Genomic DNA, 9251 nt, shown 5'->3' with positions numbered 1-9251 from the left:
AACCTGAAGTAGCAGAGAAGAGGCAGCAGCAGAACAAGAAGACCAGCACCAGACAGTGCTGGAGCTGACCCAAGGAGCGAGAGAGCTGAGTGCCTGTGAGTAGGAGGCTTACTGGTGGAATGGGGTGCCTCCAGACACTTATCGGTGGAGCTTCAGAGCTTTGGAACACTTACTCCAGCAGGCCTGAGGAGCTGAGAGGCCAAAAAACAAGGAAGCAGAAGCTGAAAAGACAAGGAACAAAAGAAGCTGAGCTACCTCAGTCTCAAAGGGTATGGCCTCAAACTCTGGAATTTCAAAGGGTAGAGCCATGGCCTCTGGTGTTTCTAAGGGTGGAGTCCACTCAGGTGGACTAGGAGAATGGTATGCCTAAAGCTGAGGGAGCAGAATTATTGTCCCAGTGGGCCTGGAAGGCAGAGTTGAAGCCCAGGGTGGTGGTGGTGGTGGGGGGGGGGGTCTCCATTCAGAACCTGCAGAGTGTGGCCTATACCTAGAGTCTGGAAGGCAGGGCCATTGTGTAAATTGTCTCAGAGAAGAGAGGATTATTTTCAAAGCCTTGAGGGCTAATGTAATGTGTTCTGCTGACTTGCTTGGTGCCTGTTATCCCTTTTTTTCCTTCGGTTCCTCTTATTTGTAGTGGAATTGTCTACTTGTGCCTGTTCTGCCATTGTAGCTTTGGAAGCAGATAACTTACCTTCTAGATTTCACAGACGAAGAGGAATTTTTGGATTTTGGACTTGGAGTTAAGACTTTTGCCAAGATATGATGGGGCGAATATGTTTTGCATGTTGCAAAGATGTGATTTTTCGAGGGGCAAAAGGGTGGAATGTCATGGATTGAATTATGTCCCCCCCCAAAATGGGTGTATCAGTTTGTCTGGGCCATGATTTCCAGTGTTGTGTGGTTTACCTATATAATGTAAATCCTGCCTCTAAAATGTTAATGAGGGAGGATGGGTGGCCATTGTGTTAGTGAGGCAGGATTCAATCTACAAGATTGGATTTTGTCTTGAGGCAACCCCTTGAGATATAAAAGAGAGAAGTGAGCAGAGATATGGGGACCTTATACCACCAAAAAAGCAGTGTGGGGAGCAGGGCTCATCTTTTGGACCCAGGTTCCCTGCTAGGAGTAGCTCCTAGTCCAGTGGAAGACTGATGAAAAGGCAGACAGAGAGAGAAAGCCTTTCCCTGGTGCTGACTGCCTGAATTTGGACTTTTAGCCTACTTTACTGTGAGGAAATAAACTTCTCTTTGTTAAGCCTTCAACTCGTTTTGTTTCTCTTATAGCAGCACTAGATAACTAAAACACCTTCTAAAGTGAAGTATAAATTGTGGCATCTGGCCTCTCCTATAACTAAAAAAGGAGGCACAAAGCCTGTTGGGCCTCTTGGGATTTTGGAGCTAGTATATCTGTCATTTGGGTCTGCTTATCTGGCCACCATGTGCCTGTCAGTTTTCAGTACTGTGGCAGCTTGCATGTTGCTATGATACTGGAAGCTTTGCCACAGGTATTTTAAATAGCAGCATGATGACCCTTAGTGGACAGGTTTCAATGAAGGTTCCAGGCTAATACAGACTAGGAAGAAGGACCTGGATATCTACTTCTAAAAAATTGACAATTGTAAGTCTTATGAATAGCAAAAGAATATTGTCTGATATGGTGCTAGAAGAAAGTACTCAGTACCACTGGGGAAGAGCTGTTTCCTCAAAAGAGAGTTGACCTTAATGATGTGGATGGAGTTGAACTTTCAGGACCTTCATCTGCTGATGTGGCATGACTCAAAATAAGAAGAAGAAGCTGCCAACGTCCATTAATAATTAGGACATGGAATGTACAAAGTATGAATCTAGGAAAATTGGAAATCATCAAAAATGAAATGGAACACATAAACATTGATATCCTAGGCATTAGTGACCTGAAATGAACTGGTATGGGCCATTTTGAATCAGATAATCCTATGGTCTGCTACCTGGGAATGACAGATTGAAGAGGAATGGCATTGCATTCATCACCAAAAAGAACATTTCAAGATCTACCCTGAAGTACAATGTTGTCAGTGATTGTCATGCATTGAATTCTGTCCCCCCAAAAATGTGTGTATCAACTTGGTTAGGCCATGATTCCCAGTAATGTGTGGTTGTCCTCCATTTTGTGATTGTAATTTTATGTTGAGAGGATTAGGGTGGCATTGTAACACCACCGTTACTAAGGTTACCTCCCTGATCCAAGGTAAAGGGACTTTCCTTGGGGTGTGGCCTGCACCACCTTTTATCTCTCAAGAGATAAAAGGAAAAGGAAGCAAGCAGAGAGTTGGGAACCTTATACTAACAAGAAAGCAGCACCACGAGCAGAGCGTGTCCTTTGGATATGGGGTCTCTGCACCTGAGAAACTCCTCCACTGGGGAAGATTGAGGACAAAGACCGTCCTCCACAGCTGATAGAGAAAGCCTTCCCCTGGAGCGGACGTCCTGAATTTGGATTTGTAACCTACTAGACTGTGAGAAAATAAATTTCTCTTTGTTAAAGCCATCCACTTGTGGTATTTCTGTTATGGCAGCACCAGATGACTAAGACAGTGATAGAATAATATCCGTACACCTACAAGGAAGACCAGTTAATACGGCTATTATTCAAATTTATGCACCAACTACTAAGGCCAAAGATGAAGAAACTGAAGGTTTTTTACCAACTTCTTCAGTCTGAAATTGATCAAACATGCAATCAAGATGCATTGATAATTACTGGTGATTGGAATGTAAAAATTGGAAACAGAGAAGAAGGATTGGTATTTGAAAAATTTGGCCTTGGTGATAGAAATGATGCTGAAGATCACATAATATAATTTTGCAAGACCAATTACTTCTTCACTACAAATATCTCTTTTCACCAACATAAACACATGGACCTCACCAGATGGAATACACATGAATCAAATCAACTATATTTGTGGAAAATGGAAAATCTCAATATCATCAGTCAGGACAAGACCAGGATCTGCCTGTGGAACAGGTCATTAGTTGCTCATATGCAAGTTCAAGCTGAAGCTGAGCAAATTAAAACAAGTCCAAGCGAGCCAAAGTACAACATTGAGTGTATCCCACCTGCATTTAGAAATCATCTCAAGAACAGATGTGAAGCATTGAACACTAAATGGCTGAAGATCAGATGAGTTGTGTAAAGACATTAAGGACATCCTATATGAAGAAAGCAAGAGGTCATTAAAAAGACAGGAAAGAAAGAAAAGACCAAAGTGGTGTCATAAGAGACTCTGAAACTTACTCTTGAACATACAATAGCTAAAGTGAAGAGAAGAAATGATGAAATCAAAGAGTTGAACAAGAAGATTTCAAAGGGTGACTCAAGCAGACAAAGTCAGGTATTGTAATGAAATGTGCAAAGACCTGGAGATAGAAAACCAAAAGGGAAGAACGTGCTCAGCATGTTTGTAGCTGAATGAACTGATGAAAAAATTCAAACCTCGAGTTGCGATACTAAAGGATTCTATAGAGAAAATATTAAATGATGCAGGAAGCATCAAAAGATGGAAGGAATATATACAGTCACTGTACCAAACAGAATTGTTCGATATTCGACCATTTCAGGAGGTAGCATATGATCAAGAACCGATGGTACTGAAGGAAGCGGTCCAAGCCGCACTGAAGGCATTGTCGAAAAACAAGGCTCCAGGGATTGATGGAATACCAATTGAGATGTTGCAACAAATGGATGCAGTTCTGGAAGTGCTCACTCATCTATGCCAAGCAGTTTGGAAGACAGCTACCTGGTCAACCGACTGGAAGAGATACGTATTTACCCACTCCAAAGAAAGATGACTCAACAGAAAGCAGAAATTATTGAATGATATCATTAACATCACACACAAGTAAAATTTTGCCGAAGATCTTTTGAAAGAGTTTCCAGCACTACCTCGATAGTGAACTGCCAGAAATTCAAGCCTGATTCAGAAGAAAATGTGGACTGAGGGACATCGTTGCTGATGTCAGATGGAACTTGGCCGATAGCAGAGAATACCAGAAAGATGTTTACCTGTGGTTTTTGACTATGCAAAGACATTTGACTTTGTGGATCATAACAAATTATGGATAACATTTCAAAGAATGGGAATTCCAGAACACATAATTGTGCTCATGAGGAACCTGTATTTAGACGAAGAAGCAGCCATTGGAACAGAACAAGGGGAACTGCATGGTTTAAAGTTAAAAAAGGTGTGCATCAAGGTTATATACTTTCACCATACTTATCCTATCTGTATACTGAACAAATAATCTGAGAAGCTGGACTACATGAAGCAGAACGCAACATCAAAGGCGGCGATTGGAGGAAAACTTATTAACAACCTGCAATGTACAGATAACACAGCCTTGCTTACTGAAAGTGAAGAGGACTTGAAGCACTAACTGATGAAGGTGGAAGATTACAGCCTTCAGTATGGATTACACCTCAACGTAAAGAAATAAAATATCCTCACAATTGGACCAATAAGCAACATCATGATAAACAGAGAAAAGACTGAAGTTGTCAAGGATTTCATGTTATTTGTATCCATAATCAACGCCCATGGACATAGTAGTCAAGAAATCAGAAGATGTGTTGGATTGGGCAAATGTGCTATAAAAGACCTCTTTTAATGGTTAAAAAGCTAAGATGTCACTTTGAAGACTAAGGTGCCTCTGACCCAATTAATGGTATTTTCAATCACCTCATATACATGTGAAAGCTGGACAATAAATAAGGAAGACTGAAGAAGGATTGATGGCTTTGATTTATAGTGTTGGCAAAGAACGTTGATTATACCAAGGACTGCCAGAAGAACCAACAAATCTGTCTTGCAAGAAGTACAGCCAGAATGCTCATTAGAAGCAAGAATGGTGAGACTTTGTCTCACATACTTTGAATCTGTTGTTAGGATGGATCAGTCCCTGGAGAAGGTAATGTAGAGGGTCAGTGAAAAAGAGGAAGTCCCTCAAGGAGATGAATTGACACAGTGGCTGCAACAATGAGCTCAAAGATAGTAATGATTGTGAGGTTGGTGCAGGACCAGGCAGTGTTTTGTTCTGTTGTATATAGGGTTGCTATGAGTTGGAACCAACTCGACGACTCCTGACAACAACTCTGGTCTATTTATCAAGTGACTCAAAAAGTTCTAGTTTTGATTGGGGCCCGGAACAAGAGAAGGCTCTTTAACAGGTTCAGGCTGCTGTGAAAGTCACTTTGCCACTTGGACCTTATGATATAGCTGATCCAGTGGTGCTTCAAGTGTCAGTGGCAGATAGACATTCTGTTTGGAGTCCTTGGCAGGCCACTATTGGTGAAACACAGCACAAACCCTTAGGATTTTGGAGCAAAGCCCTGATATCTTCTGCAGATGACTACTCCCCATTTGAGAAACAGATTTTGGCTTGTTACCAGGCCTTAGTAGAGACTGAATGCTTAACCACGGGCCACTGAGTCACCATGTGCCCTGAACTGTCTGTCATGAACTGGGTGTTGTCTGATCCACAGAGTCATAAAGTCCATTATTAAACGGAAATGGTATATATGAAGTCAAGCCTGAGCAGGACCTGAAGGCACAAGTAAGTTACAGGAAGAAGTGGCCCAAATGTCAGTGGTCTCCACTCCTGTTACATTACCTGCCCTCTCCCAGTCTGCACCTTTGGCCTCATGGAGTGTTCCTTATGATCAGTTGACTGAGGAAGAGAAAACTCGCACCTGGTTTAAAGACCGTTCTACACGATATGTAGGCACCATTCGAAAGTGGACAGTGGCAGCACTACAGCCCCTTTCTGGGACCTCTTTGAATTACAATAGTGGAAGGAAATCCTCCCAATGGGCAGAAATTTGAGCAGTGCACCTGGCTGTTCACTTTGCTTGGAAGGAGAAATGGTCAGATATGTGATTGTATATTGATTCATGGGCTGTGCCCAATGGTTTGGCTGTATGGTCAGGGACTTGGAAGGAACACGATTAGAAAATTGGAGACAAGGAGGTATGGAGTAGAGGTATGTGGCTAGACCTCTCTAAATGGGTCAAAGAAGTGAGAATATTTGTGTCTTAGTGGATGCTTACCAAAGAGTGACCTTGGCAGAGGAGGATTTTAACAATCAAGTGGATAGGGTGGTTTGTTCTGTGGAAACCAGTCATCCTCTTTCCCGAGCCACTCTCATCATTGCTCAATGGGCTCATGAACAAAGTGGCCACGTTGGCTGGCATAGAGGCTGTGCATGGACTCAACAACATGGACTTCTACTCACCAAGGCCAACTTGGCTACAGCCACTGGTAAGTGCCCAATTTGCCAGAAGCAGAGACCAACACTGAGTCCCTGATATGGCCCCATTCCTTGTCTGGTGGCAGGTTGATTACCTTGGACCTTTTACATCACGGAAAGGGGAGTGTTTTGTTCTTACTGGAATAAACAGTTACTCTGGATACAGATTTGCCTTCCCTGCACTCAATGCTTCTGCCAAAACTACCATCCATGGACTTACAGAATGCCTTATCCACTGTCCTGGTATCCCACACAGCATCGCTTGGATCAAGGGGCTCACTTCATAGCAAATGAAGTGCAGCAATGGGCCCATGCTCACAAAATTCACTCCTCTTACCACGTTCCTCATCATCCTGCAGCAGCATCTGGCTTGATAGAATAATGGAATGGCCTTCTAAAAGTATAATTATGGCACCAGCTATGTGGCAATACCTTGCAGGGTTGGGGCAATGTTCTTCAGGAGGCTGTATACACTCTAAACCAGCATCCAGTATACGGTGCTGTTTCTCCCATAGCTAGGATTCATGACTCCAGGAATCCAGGGGTGAAAATGGGGGTGGCACCACTCACTATTACTCCAGGGACCTACTTGCAAAATTTTTGCTCCCTGTTTCTGTGACTCTATGCTCTGTGGGTCTAGAGGTCTTAGTTACAAAGGGAGGAGTGTTTCCACCAGGAGGCATATCACTGATTCCATTGAACTGGAAGTTAAAGATGCCACCCAGCCAATGTGGGATTCTCTTGCCTCTGGATCAACAGGCAAAGAAGGGAGTTACCATATTGTCTGGTGTGATCGATCCTGATTACCAAGAGGAAATCGGCTCAGTATTACATAATGGAGGTATAAAAGGGTATGTCGGGAAATCAGGAGATCCCTTAGGGTGTCTCTTAGTACTACCATGCCCTGTAATTAAAGTCAATGGAAAACTAAAATTCTTACATGACTACTAATAGCCCAGACCCTTCAGGAATGAAGGTTTGGATCACTCTACGTGGGAAGGAATCACGACCAGCTGAGGTGCTTGCTGAGGGTAAAGAGAACATGGAATGGGTGGTTGGAGAAGGTAGTTCTAAATACCAGCTATGATTACATAACCAGTTACTGAAACAAGGACTGTAATTACTATCAGTATTTCTTCAATTGTATGTGTGTATGAAATATTTTTATTTTCTTATCTTATAAGATATAAGATGTAAAGTGGGCTAGTTCCTTTTTTGGTTGTACGTGTCTTAGTTGTATCATGGTACGCACAAGTGTGACTTTATAATTGCATTTATTTGGAGATTATGTACAGTTTAAGGAGATATGTACAGATGCCAAGTTGACAAGGGGTGGATTGTGATGGTCAGGGCTGTGTGTCAACTTGGGGGGACCATGATTCTCAGTGGTTTGGCAATTATGTAATCAACTCAATAATGACATCTGGTATGAGCAACCAATCTGTTGAAAGAGTTTTCTTGCAGGTGTGGCCTGCCTCCAGTATATAGATGGATTTTCCAGCAAGCCTCTTACTCTGGATCCTGAGTCTGGCTTGTTATCATCTGATCTCCAGTTCTTGGGACTTGAGCTCATAGCTTACCTGCTGATCTTGGGATTCCTCAGTCTTCACAGCCCATGAGCCAGCAGCCTGGCATCTTACCTGCTGATGTTGGGATTCATTGGCCTTTGCAGCCTGTGATCCAGCGTTCTGCCATCTGACATGCTGATCCTGGGTTTGCCAGCCCCAGTAGCTACGTGAGTCAGGAGAAATCTCCCTCCTGACACCCGACCCACAGACTTGAGACTTGCCAGCCTCTACAACCACATGAGCCATTTCCTTGAAATAAATCTCTCTCTTCTTTAGAGAACCCCGCCTAAGACACTGTTGTTGTCAGGTGCTTTTGAATCAGTTCTGACTCATAGTAACCCCTATGTACTGCGGAATGAAACACTGCCTGGTCCTTACAGTTGTTGCTATGTTTGAGTCCATTGTTGCAGCCACTGTGTCTTTCCATCTCGTTAAGGGTCTTCTTTTTCGCTGACCTTCTACTTTACCAGGCATGATGCCCTTTTCCAGTAACTGGTCCCTCCCGATAGCATGCCCAAAATACATGAGAAAGTCTCACCATCCTCTCTTCTAAGGAGCATTCTGGCTGTACTTCTTCCAAGATGGATTTTTTCATTCTTCTAGTAGTCCGTGGTATATTCAATATTCTTTGCCAACCCCATAATTCAATGGCATCAATTATTCTTCAGTCTTCCTTAGTCATTGTCCAGCTTTTGCATGCATCAGAGACAATTGAAAGTACCATGGCTTGGGTCATGTGCACCTTAATCCTCAAAATGACATCCTTGCTTTTAAATACTTTAAAGAGGTTGTCAGTTTGTTGTATTGTAGTGACTTGTGTGTTGCTATCATGCTGGAAGCTATGCCACAGGTATTTAAAATTCCAGCAGAGTCACCCATGATGGACAGGTTTCAGTGGAGCTTCCAGATTAAGTCTAGGAAAATGGGCCTAGTGATCTACTTTCAAAAATTAGTGAAAGAAATTCCTATGGATCACAACAGAATATCACCCAATATGGTGATGAGCCTGTTAGGTTGGAAGGCACTGAAAATACACAGTGACTGCACCAATTGACTTAAACATATCAACAATTGTGAAGATGGTGCAGGACTGGGCAACATTTTGTTCTATTTTGCACGGGGTCACCATAAGTTGAGGCTGACTTGATGTCAACTGAGAACAGCAATAATAGAATATAAAACAAGTACAACGTTTTTGTTATCTGTGCTAGAGGAACACTTGCACATGTGTATGATTAGACATAAAAAAATTGCTGTAGAGTTGATTCCAACTCATAGTGATCCCATAAGACACAGTAGAACTGCCCTATAGGGTTTTCAGGAGTGACTGGTGGACTCGAACTGCTGGCCTTTTGGTAAGCAGCCATAGCGCTGAGCTACTGCGCTACCAGGGCTCCAT

Source organism: Loxodonta africana, chromosome 4 (assembly GCF_030014295.1).
Source record: "Loxodonta africana isolate mLoxAfr1 chromosome 4, mLoxAfr1.hap2, whole genome shotgun sequence".
NCBI classification, from domain to species: Eukaryota; Metazoa; Chordata; class Mammalia; order Proboscidea; family Elephantidae; genus Loxodonta; species Loxodonta africana.
Note: the sequence above shows the minus strand (reverse complement) of the source record.